The 12,705-nt window shown below is 33.3% G+C and overlaps 1 protein-coding gene and 1 pseudogene across 3 annotated transcripts in view; both read right to left on the bottom strand.

The window, feature by feature from the left end:
- Positions 1–881, bottom strand: part of ROBO1 (roundabout guidance receptor 1) — a 1,112,802-nt gene extending 1,111,921 nt beyond the window's left edge. Inside the window, exon 1 of one of the 2 annotated variants that reach the window (XM_019750008.2) lies at positions 617–881. The gene's annotated coding sequence lies outside the window, so the exon portion shown is untranslated. The remainder of the gene's footprint in view (positions 1–616) is intronic. The other variant, XM_074333367.1, reaches the window with a different exon arrangement.
- The window catches only part of LOC109457250 (elongation factor 1-gamma), a 151,191-nt pseudogene continuing 139,120 nt past the window's right edge, over positions 635–12,705 (bottom strand). Inside the window, exon 4 of the transcript XR_012493962.1 lies at positions 635–815. The product of XR_012493962.1 is annotated as an elongation factor 1-gamma (transcript). The remainder of the gene's footprint in view (positions 816–12,705) is intronic.

The following is a 12,705-nucleotide window of genomic DNA, read 5'->3' as shown; positions in this document are numbered from 1 at the left end:
TAGCAATGCTTCCTTTCAAAGGCCCGTTCGTATCCTCCTCCTGGGAGAATGCTTTCAAAGTTTGGAAGCTCAAATGGCCTCGGAACTGCAGGTTTCTGAGCCTTAGTCCACATCGTGAACCACGGTGCGGTGAGAGACACTGAGATTACACCGTAAAGTTGCCCAGCCCCAGCCTAGCAGGCCGCCGACGCTCAGAGCATCCTAAGATGCAGTTCTGTTTTCCCCCAGGAAGCCCAAATGTGCCACGTAACCTCCTCGAAGAGGGTTAACCCAGCCATACACAACAGACGCAGATCCCGAAACTTCTTTGTAAAGCAGGCTCAGCTCACCCAGAACGGACACAACACAACTTCCAATGAAATAAATGTCGCATTCCTGCAGGGAAACTTGTTGAATCCTGCCCGAGCACAGGGGCTGCAATTTCCGATTTAGCCTGAAGGTTTTTGATTCTACCCCAAAACACTCGGGTGCCCCAGTCACAATTTCTGGACAAACTGCAGAGTCCTTTCCGCACCCATTCTGCCCTCCCACCGCCACCGTTATAAAACCAAACGCATCCCTTCCCACGATTCTAAAGCTGCCTCTCACTTCCTTTACAATCATTTGAGACACTTACCCTTCGATAAGACTGTGTTCAGAAATCTGGTGGCTCCGTCGTGCAGGAGCAGCCCTCCAACTTTGCTCTGCACGGAGACCTTCCCGAGTTTAAATCAAGCAAAAGCTGAGACTTACGAACGTCAGATCGGGGAACGACCGGAGGGAGAGTGCAGTCGGGTTTCTTCTCAGTAGCAGCACCCTGGAAAAATCCAATCCTTCTTCAGTAGAGAATTCTTTGAAACCCGTTATCTGTATTACTATTAATGCGCAGAGCAGACGGCATTGCATGCAAATAGGTCCAAATGCGCGCTACTATTGGTAGCTGCCGAGGCCCCTGGGTCCTACTGCTCAGCCTCAAACTACACAGCAACACCACGCACGCAGCTCTGGGGGCGCGCGGAGGGCGAAATGGATTTAATTGATTCGTTACCTCTCCTATAGTAAAGCCTGCTGCGATGTTTAACCGAGGGAAAAACCCTCACATTTCAACTCCCGTCATGTGATCTATCATTTCATATTTGCTTTTAATTGTCTGTGTGGAGTGGCTTTGAAAATACAAAGGCTTTTAAAAAGAAAAACAAAACAAAACAAAACACATTTTTTTTTTTTTTTTCCTGAAGAGATACTTTGGGCAGGAAAACCCTCGTTTTGCTCTCTGTTATGCATCATTCCCATATAAATCCAGGGAATATTTATATAGTCAGATACTTATGCACTTCACTCAAATAAAATAGCATCTAATTTTATTCTTGAAAATGTATGGCGATTCTAAATAAAATAAATAGGTTAAAATGGTAGAAGCTAAAATACGTGTATACTGATTATAAAACATGGGATTTTTTTTTTTAAATGCTGCTGAAAAAAAATGCCATCAATGACAATGTCATGGGTATCATTTTTATTTTGCAGAACCAAGAAACTAAGATATTTTATTTGTGAATATTGACAGAAAATATAAATCAACTTAAAGATATTGATAATGTCACAATATGTCAAACATTCACTATTAATTGCCACATTTTCTTTTTACAGTTTCTATCTTTGCAAGCCTATTAGTAATGCAAATTGGCAGAGGAGATTTAAAGTGAGGCAGGCCTGTGGTGACTGGCAAAATGAAATATTGTAACATTGCAAAAACACTTCACTACATCATCATTAAAGCTAACTATCTTAAAAATTAGAATATTAATAGTTGAATCTTAATATATATGAATTTAAAGCCCTGAAGCATGCATTTCTCTGACATTTAATATTGTAAAAAGAGAAATCCTCATGTCAAACTAAAATGACAGATTCTGCCAAGTTCCATCTAAGGTATTTATTGGCATTATAACCTAATAAATAACATCATTTTATTATGTTTTAGATGTAAGTAGTAACGTAAATTTAATTATAAAATGATTATGTCTATAATTTACAGTTCAATGATATTAGAAAGTGATACACTGAATAAGGTCAGTAGCAACCAACTCTTAAATTCACCAGCCATGTGTAAAGTAAATAAATGAAAAATCAAAGTGCAAAAATACAACAGAACTGAAATCTTATTCCAAATACATGTATAGCATTTGAATTTATGTAGTATGTGCTACAATCTTTCTTCATTTCCATAACTCCTTCCTTTACAGCTCCTTCCCTTCCCCCATCAGTAACCCTTGACAACAGAAGTGTTACTTCAAGTCCAGGTTGCCTTTGCAGCCTTCCAGACCTAACTTACAGATTACATCCTTGTAGGAAACAGAATTAACTCTTACACGACTGAGATGCAAAAGAAAAGGTTTTCCTTCAGGGCTTAGAAAACTCAGCATTCTTATGTACAGTTCAAAAATTTTCACCAAACATACATTTTTGAAACGTCAACGACCACTAATTCAGAGTGGAAGGACATATAGCAGTTGTCAGTATATCAGAGTCATTTTGCTGCATTTCTTCATTGCTGTTGTGTGTCTGGAACAGCTTTTGGGAATGACTTTTACTTTAGGGTTATTACCATGTTAGCCCAGGTTAAAAATTTTTCAATTTGCAATGTAGTTAACATAAAAATGTTAAGATATAGCTATATTCAGTATAATTATATAGAGACTCATCTGTAAAAGAAAAAAAAAGCTATTATTTGGTATAGTAAGGAAAGCATAATGACCATGCAAAATTGAATGCAGATGATTGATATTCAATTATTTTTTAAAACAAATATATTATTGATCTTTCAACTTCCTGCTACAAGTGGACTTGGAAAAGAAATCATTTGCAGTCTAAGCACAAATTGAAAGTTCTGCATTTAATGAACATATTTTTTAGAAATGAGAAAAGATGTGTTTTATTCAGGCAAAGTTTGTACAAAATTAATTCAATTTGTCTATGGTTACAATTTATTGGAGGAGATGAATAGTTGACAAATATGATGGTGAACAGAAGAAACTAAATAAATCAAAGCCAGCCTATTAACACATTTAGCATAAAATTGATAAGTTCACACTTTCTGCATAAAAGCTTGAGTCAAACATACAGTAAGCTAATCAGAATCACAAATTCAACTTAGCTTTTTTTTTCAGGAAAAAATTTATTCTACATCTCTTCAATGAGTTACTTGTGTTTGTTCTAATTATTCTTGTGTTATGAGATATATGATATATTACATATACATAAATAAATATTGAAAATATTTTACCTTCTTGGATACTAAGGCAAAAATATTAGAAAGGCAATGATATTGAAGTCGCAATAGTTTTCATCATTCCTAGACCTGTAGGAATATCCTTGATCTATTCTTCACCATTGGAAGTATTGTTGGACTCCTCACTTTGTCAGTTCAGTTTTCAAGGACAATATATGCTCTGTCAGAAACTGATTTCCATTATGCCCTTGGATCATGATGACAGCGCCTTATTGTGGCTAATATGAACATCTATAAAAGCTGGATATCAAAACATACCTGGCATATCCCTATATGCCATTACTATAATCAGTTTATGCTCTAAATTGAAATAGGTGAACATGTCATAGCATAGCGCTTAGTGAAATTTAATGAACTTTAATGACATTCAAATACTATCCAAGCTATTTAAAAAATTCTGAGTGTCTTCAAGAATTTTGAAATATGTATAGGTTAAAAACATTCCAAAGCCATAGATTAATCTATTTGTCTACTTTAAATAGACTATTCATTCATGTTTATTATTTGACAGATGAAAAGGAAAGGTAGCAAACATATAAATTATACTTTGTACATAGAAATATAACAGCAAGGATGTGGTCAGATGAGCAATTTTTTTTCAGCTATAAATCAGTAGTTAACAGCAATATGTATAGTAATTTCAAACTGGGATACTATGATATATTAAATAATGCACTAAAAGGCCTTCTAAATAATGGGGAGAGTTATAGATATTACATTTAAATACATGGCTTATAAACTAATTTGGATGAATTGCTAAATTAGATGAAGAAAGCACAACTCAAAAGTTAAAAACAAATCTACATGAGATTGTAAGTTTGAGGAGAAATATGGAACTTTGAAAAGGTGAGCTAAATTTGACACTAAGCAGAAGAGATGAGAACTTCACGGTACAGTGGTTTTGGTAAGATGATCACCATGAATGAAATGCTCATAATATGTGTAATTGTAATAAAAGTTGGCAAGGAAAAGAGGCCTGGAGGCGGATATTTTACTCGATGTCAAACAGAATTGTGAAGCAAGCAAGATAAAAGTTGAGAATAAAAATGCAGAAGTGAAATACATTGGCAAAAGACAAAAGAACAAATAAAAAAATAAAAAAATAAATGGTGTAGGCATCTGTTATAGTATAATGCCTTGAAATTAGATAAAGTATTAATAAACATTTTTAATTCAAATACTAAATTCTTAAGAATGTTACTATTATCCTAAGAAATCTGTGAATAAAAGCTCCAAATATTTTTGTAAAACAGAGACAAAAATGTAAACCCACCTGAAAATGCATGTAAATATCAGATAATTTTTAGATAGCAAATAAACAAATGGATATGGATATAGATATATTAAAATATACTACATCACCACTACTTTCATTTATTGGGAACTAAACATGCAATTTTCTGTGTGTTTGTTACATCACGGTTGATGATCAGAGGTTGTGATTGGCCCTTCAAAAGACACAAATGGTTACTGCTTAGAAGGAATTCTCTACTAACCAAAAACTAGCATAGTTAAAAGCCACTCTGTTTTAAGGACTCCTGTAGGACTCGCTTATAAATCATAAGAAAGCAGCAATTATTTTAAACGATGTTTTTATTCATATGCCATAGTTCTTAGGTAGATAAATTCAATCAAATGGTAATGTTATTTGCCTTTGTTCTAGACCAACCACTGCCTGGATAAAAGATAATATTAAATTAAGAGTCCCTTGCTCATTCTGTGAATATTATATCTACTTTTCATATGGCACTATGTTGGATACATGTAAGTAGATGAAGCAGTGATAGACATTAAGAGACAACATAAATTTTTTTTAAACGCAAAGAGAAATGAATACAATAGCATCATACTCTAAGAAGATAGAGATGCGAGAAAATAAATTTTAATGTGAAATAGTGGTAAATATAGTAGTTTGTGTTTCCCATGCTTCAAGGTTAATCAGAGAAAGTCTGCTTGCAAATAAGGTTCTGTTCCTTTCATCACACTTTAAAAATGCCTTCCCCTGCCATATCTCTCAAAAAGAGACTTTTTTCTTAAGCAGCATTTAAGTGCAGATAATCAGTATGCACTATGTTTAGAACAGAATAAAATTTTAATGGTTTTCAGTCTAAAGATCAGTACAATACTCTGGCCCAACAAGTCAGTTTTTTTGTTATTAACTGGTTTATTTTTTTCTCTCTAATATTGAAGTAAAATATTATTGTGAGAATAAAATGTGTGATAAGTTTTTGTCAACTCCACATTTTAAAAATAATCTTAACTGATATTAGAAAAGCCCCTAGATATTTTAACCACATTAAAAAATTTAGTACCAGAAAATTATATATCCATTTTTATAAGTTGCAAATATGATTACTAAAGTTCTCTTACTAGGAGATACAAAAATATAATCATTTTCTAAAATAGGAAAATTAATAATAAAACAATAAATAAAAACAGCAATTTTCTGGGCTTCCTGTAAACAATTAGGGCATTTTAAGGCACAGAGAAAGGATATGGCATTATTGAGAAGGAATAATATGTAGCAAAACTTATTTTCTACTTTTGCAAAGTGAGACAGCTTTTAGATCATGAGAATGTCTTAGGAGAGGTTTATGTTGATTCCAGGTAAGCATTTGACAAGGGATTTCTTCAGCTCATTGTATACAGAGTAGAGAAAAATTGGCTGATTGACAGTACATTTAGGTGGAGTTGTAGCTAATTAAGCAAGTGGACTTCCTGTGTTGATTCATCAATGTCAATGTGAAGGAAACTCGAATACCCTGCCATAAGCCTGTGTACTTGATCCTGTGAAGTTTAACATATTATCAGTGAAGAATTCATCCAATACACAGCTGAGGTATAGAAAAAGGGAGAGTCAACATCCTGAAAAACTAACTGAATATGAAAATGGACACTTACAACTTTAAAAAAAAAAAGGTTAAGTACATAAAAGCTGAAATGTAACACTGAGTAATAGAATCTTTGAAAATTAAGTTCAGAGATCAATGAGAAACCACCTATGTGATTCAACCAACCACTAACTCAAGCTAATGGTGTGATTTGAGAGCTAATAAGGCTATCTTAAGTTGCAATTACCCAAGTCCTGTGTTATGATCAAGACAGGTAGTAGTCACTCTGTTCCTTATAGTTCAGAACATATCAAATTCCACACCCCCATACTGAAAAAAGAAAAAAAAAAAAAAAAAAAGGAAGGAAGGCTGGGAATGATGGAGGGGAAGTGAGGGAGTAAGGGAGAGAGAAAGGTAGGGAAGGATGGAAGCAGGGAAGGAAGGAAGGAAGGAAAGAAGGAAGGAGGGAAGGCAGGAAGGAAGGAAAGAAGGAAGGAAGGAAGGAAGGAAGGAAGGAAGGAAGGAAGGAAGGAAGGAAGGGAAAAGAAACTAGATAGCAAAATATAAACCAATATAGTGACAAATCTGACACTGACATAAGAAAAATAATTAGGAAAATAGAGATATTTATCCCAGGGAAAAGATTTTTAGAAAATATGACTGCTGACTTCTAGCGTTTGTAGAGCTATCATACAGGAGAGATGGTAAGACACAAAAGATGTTACTGTGGTATTTTCTGAGTCTAAAGTTCTGTGGTTCTTATTTCTATAGAAAGAAAGTGATCATGGACATTTATTTATTGAATATAACATGAACTTTGAACCTACGCAATCTTCAAGTCCTAGCAAGAGTTACAAAATACAAAGTATATTTGTATAAAAGATGTTTGTTTAAATTTAGCTGAGTGGTGACGATCCATTTATGAGAACTTCTCAATTCCAATATGCACATAAATGTGGAAAAAAACAAACAAACCCACAAACAAACCAACAAAAACTTTCCCAGGAAAGGAGAAATGGGAGGGCAAGAATGATCAAGATTGTGATATGTGCAAGTTGTAATTTTAACAGTATCACTCAATGAAAACATGCAAAAATAAACTAAACATATCCTTTTTCCAGAAATTTTATGATGATGACACGAATTGTGGTAAAACTCTTTCAATTTTTGGCACAAAAATGATAAATCTAAGATTTATTTAAAAAACAACAACAATAAACTGTTTCACTGAAATACTTTAAGTATACTTTGCTAAATAATACAAGTAATTTATTACTTTCTAACTAGAAAAATTTCTAATTTAAAAAAAGTTACTGTGTATTTCTATATACACTTATTTTTTGCATATTAAAAAGAAAACTCTAGTTTGAAAATTTGACTTAATTACTAGATTCTGTAAACATGGATGTAAAATCAGCAAGTTAAATTATGGTTAGATGGAAAAATGTAAAGATAATGCTGTATTGCACATGGTATTTTATGATGTAGATTGAGATGTCCAATTGAGTGTTTATTACATTATTCAATTAATTAAATGTTAAAAATATTGACTGAAATGGAGTGACTCCATAATTTAAATTATTCAAAAAAGTCAGAAGAAATTAAAGGATAAACAATATAACACACATGCTGAAATATTTGGATGCTAGACTTAACAGAGGGAACAAAACTTTCATTTATAATCATACCTTGAAAATAATGAAATACATTGATCAGAAAAACGCATTACTAATGTGTTCAAGAATCATATATTTATCAAGAAAAATAAACCAAATTGTTAAAATATGCTAAGATGGGATAAATACCCTTACTGATAAAATTGTTTATCAAACATTAGTAAAAGAAAAGTTCAATAAGCAAAATATGAGGTGAAAAAACTTTGGATAGCATAATATTTTAAAATTTTAGCTAACTAAATACATTTTTTGAAAAATATATGACGTTACAACACATACACATAAGCATTTGTGTTATAGGACACACATAGCATGTGTGTGTTATAAAATGCCCTATTCTTAAATTGACTCTGCTCTACATTTGCACTTCTAGTATCCTTTTGCATGGAAGAAAAATTTGAGCAATCAAGTATCCCTCCCTCAGCTTCCTCTCCTTTCAAGAGGATCACATACCACTATATGACTGGCTGTGAGCAATGCAGTTTGGGCAGAATTTTCAAGAATCAGCACGTGGCTTATCATATTCGTATTATTATTGTTATTATTATTATTATTATTAGTTTCAGGTATACAAAACAACATAGTGATTAGCTATTTACACACCTCAGAAAGTGGTAACCCCAACAAGTCTACTACCCATCTGACATCGTACATAGTTATTAAAATACCATTGACTATATTCCCTATACTGTACTTTACATCCTGTGAATATATATGTATATTTCAATTATAGTTGACATTCAATACTATTTTATATCAGTTTTAGGTTGCAGTGGTTAGACATTTATATAATATATGAAGTGATCCCCAGGTAAGTCTAGTACCCACCTGACACTATACATAGTTTTTACAATATTATTGACTATATTCCACATTCTATATTTCACATCCCTGTGGTTATTTTGTAACAACCAATTTGTACTTCCTAATTCCTTTCCCTTTCTCACCCATCCCCCACTTGTCATGATTTTTTCCCATTACTAGATAACAGGTTGTGTTTCCAGCTGGGGCTGCCTGGTCCACCTGGGTTCCAGTGAAGGTGACAAGAGATAAAGCAACAGATAACCCCCAGAAGGGCATGTTGAAGGAGTAAAAAATAAACCTTCATCATGGTAAGCACCTAAGTCTGGGAGAGGTAGGAGAACACTAGTGATTGCAGAAAATCTAGGAAATCCTAACTACTATAGCACGGAATTGAAGAAACTAGATTGTGTTCATTGCTTTCTGTATATGGCCATACAACAACCAGAAACTAGATTCTATTCTTGGTAACCACTCCTGAAAGTTGTTGACATTCATCGGCCCCGTGGCTACACCTGCAGAGCTCTAAAGACAACAGATCTAAAATGAGAATAGCCTTAATTCTTCTGTTAAGTCATTTCGAATTTAGGGGCCACGATAATCGTACTACCTGAGCTCACTTTGGGTTTGAACTTTCAAAACATTTATTTTTCCTGTACAGTGTGTAGAAGGCAGAGGAGATAGAAATACATTTAGTTGACTATAAAACTCTGGTAGTCTGAGAACCATAATGTTTGGCTTTTAGATACAGGAAGAAATTCCCACAAATAATTTTGTAGACTACTAAATATTTACTTAAACGAATAAAACAATCAAACAAAAGCAATGGAATTACTGATCTTAAAAAATAAAATTAACTTTCCTTCAAATTAACAATTTATATGAAAATCAAGTTCATCAAATTATAGAATTATAGACTGATTAATGTCCCATTAAAAATCACTAAAACCAAACTGTTCAAAGCAGAAAAAAATGATAGAGGTAGTATGAACGATTAAACACAAACCATAAAGCATTTAGGAGATAATGGAACCATCTACCAGAAATAGATGCAGCTCATGAATAATAAATCTTGCCAAAATATGACCACTAATTACTAAATATGATACAAAATTTAAAACACAATGTTCAGTAGACACAACCAAATAAATAACTCACATCCAAATGGATATGTAAGTAATATTGTTGAAGTATATGTTTGATAATTCACCACAAGTAAAACGAAAGTTATAGAAAATTATACAATCATGTGTCTTACAGAAATATAATGCTTAGGAGGGTGCTGCAAAAATCAATAATAAACTCTGTTTCAATAAAGAGGTTTCTTAATGTTTTATGACTTACTATAGAACATAAACAGCACATTGCTTAAATTTGCAAATTTCAAATGACTTGCATTTTGAGTGGGCATATGTATTTTAATAATAGAGAAAGGTATGTAAACAGAAAAAATCTATGATTTTGCTATCATCATCAGGAGCAACAAAGTTTCGAGGTCTAATTTTGCAGAAATAAGTAATACTAAGTCTTTATCAGCAATTCAGCTATAATGTTTTAAATCTCATTGCTAAATTACATATTTCATCCCTCATTTAAGTTTCACGGCATTCTGAAGTAAATCATTGACCCATAGAAACAAGTTGCTAATTTGAAATCCCATTATGATTAATATCTTCTGGATTCTTCCTGTGGTTTTTCTTAGAGGGAATCCTACTTTACAAAGAGTTACTAAAACACCACAGAAATAACCAGAATCCCATCTTCTTACAGAATCCAGGAAGGATGTGGTTCATACCACATTCTATTCCAGGTTGTTCTTCAAACATAGCCACCATTACTATACACCATATTCACAATAGTATCATTTTCTCTGTGGCTAGAGTGCAAAAAGTACAACAGAGAAAAATCCCTTACAATATTTCAATCTGGGTTCTATATTTTGGTATTTATTCTTGTCAATGATTCTCAACATCTCTGAGCCTCTGGAAAATAAAGTCTTAGAAAGCTGAGGCAGAAGCATATCCTAGAAGGAAATGGACATCACTTGTCTGTCTATTTTGTCAGTCCCTCAGTCCGCTCCAAACCTGCCCCTTGTCTGGGATTGTGTGGAGTCCTTCCACTGGAATAGTCCAATATTGGCTACTGTCTTCCCCTACATGGAAAAGAAGCTTTCTAGATCTATGTCACTCACCTCACAGCCTACCTTAACAAATAACCTACTGCACATCTCATCCTCCTATGAGCTGTGAACTTTCCATTCAGAGCTAAAATATTTCATCTAATAACATTTCATGTGTTCTGTCCGCTTCCAAAGATATGCATTTGTCTGGAAATCTGCAGCAGATGCAATGGACCTCTAATTTTAAGCAACAATTCTTAATAAGGTGTGAAATACTAGATACTATGGTTAAGTATGTGTTTTTTTTTAATTTAAATTTATTGGGGTGATAATTGTTAGTAAAATTACATAGATTTCAGGTGTACAACTCTGTATTACATCATCTATAAATCCCATTGTGTGTTCACCACCCAGAGTCAGTTCTCCTTCCATCACCATATATTTGATCCCCCTTACCCTCATCTCCCACCCCCCCTCCCTTTACCCTCTGGTAACCACTAAACTATTGCCTGTGTCTATGAGTTTCTGTTTCTCATTTGTTTGTCTTGTTCTTTTGTTGTTTTTGGTTAAGTATGTTTTAATCTCCCTTGAAATAGCTCTACGTAGGTTGGAAAGCTTGAGCACATTTAGTAGGTGGGAGGGAGGCCATTGCTACAAGAAGATTTTAGGTAGAAAAAACTACTCCATGACTCAACTAGTAAGCCTGGGATATGATATCTTTTTTAAGAATATGTAAATGCGGTTACTGACTAAAGTTGATGAACCAATATGCTTTTTAAAATTAACTAAATGTAACAGCTCAATGGACACTGGAGTTCCCAAAAAGGAGGAAAAGCAATCTATCCCATTAAAAGGCTTATGAAAATTGCATAGTCAAGTGTACAAAACAAAAACACACAAAAACTACAGTGTGCATAATTAACTATATAGTTATTAAAGTGTAACCTAGGCATAAATACTATTGAGGACAACAAAAAAGAATCATCTCTGGGAGGTGAGATTAGTCTAGGCAGAAATAAGACCATTTAAATTTCTTTAAAAATTGCCCACAATACAGAGAAGAAATATAGATTTCTCAATGTGAGAAAAATGTGAACAAATGAAACTTCAGGAAGGAACAATAAACATGATTAAGGGTCTAAATGAAATGATTAATGGACAGAGATTAAAAGACAGTATCCATTTAATTTGGTGAAAAGACTAATGGGAAATTCAATCACTTAAAAGCATCTGTAGGGTAAAAAAAGGGGGAAAAGGAGCAAATTTTAGGTTTGACAAGAGAAAATAACTAGAAGTAATGGGATGAAATTGAGTATAGGGAATTTTTGAGTGACGATCGTAGAAAAAGCAGCCTTGTTATGTCTATTAGGCTGAGGAATTGTTTCCTAAGGGATGTAGTAAAAAGCCCCTGGCTTGAGCCATTTGTGTAGAACAGACAAAGAAGTGGGTAATGGTATAGGAAACAATTCTATACTCACTAAATTATGGACATTATGATCTAATAGCTCCTATCCTGCCAGCACAAAAAGTCTAATGCATATAATTCTTTGGCTTCCAGCTTTCGTATTTTCTCTTTTTAGGAAAAGCTGGTAGAACACTGAACAGAAACCCTGAAAATGGACTTCTTCCATATACTACTTTAATGCCTTTTGTAATTGCATCATTTATTGTTTCTATATTATTTACTATATTAGTTTTTGTGAATTAAGATTCTTTTAGAAAGAAAGATACTCAAATTTATGATTTCCAAATAAATGTTAGTTTGTAATACAAGAATATTAGTGACATATTTCATTGATCTACTAACAATGTAAAACTCAATAAAATTACTTTTAGCCCCTTCGTTTGATCATATTTTCAGGTATCTTATAATCATAATAAAGCTATCATTTACCTAGAATTTAAATAACTGAAAAGGTTTAACATATATAATAATTTTTTACACGTTGTCCCATGAAACTGATAGTCACAAAAATTATTCTGGATACATATATTTTCAGAATTATT

Source organism: Rhinolophus sinicus, linkage group LG01, assembly GCF_036562045.2.
Source record: "Rhinolophus sinicus isolate RSC01 linkage group LG01, ASM3656204v1, whole genome shotgun sequence".
Classification (NCBI taxonomy): Eukaryota; Metazoa; Chordata; class Mammalia; order Chiroptera; family Rhinolophidae; genus Rhinolophus; species Rhinolophus sinicus.
This window is presented reverse-complemented; position numbering and strand designations above follow the sequence as displayed.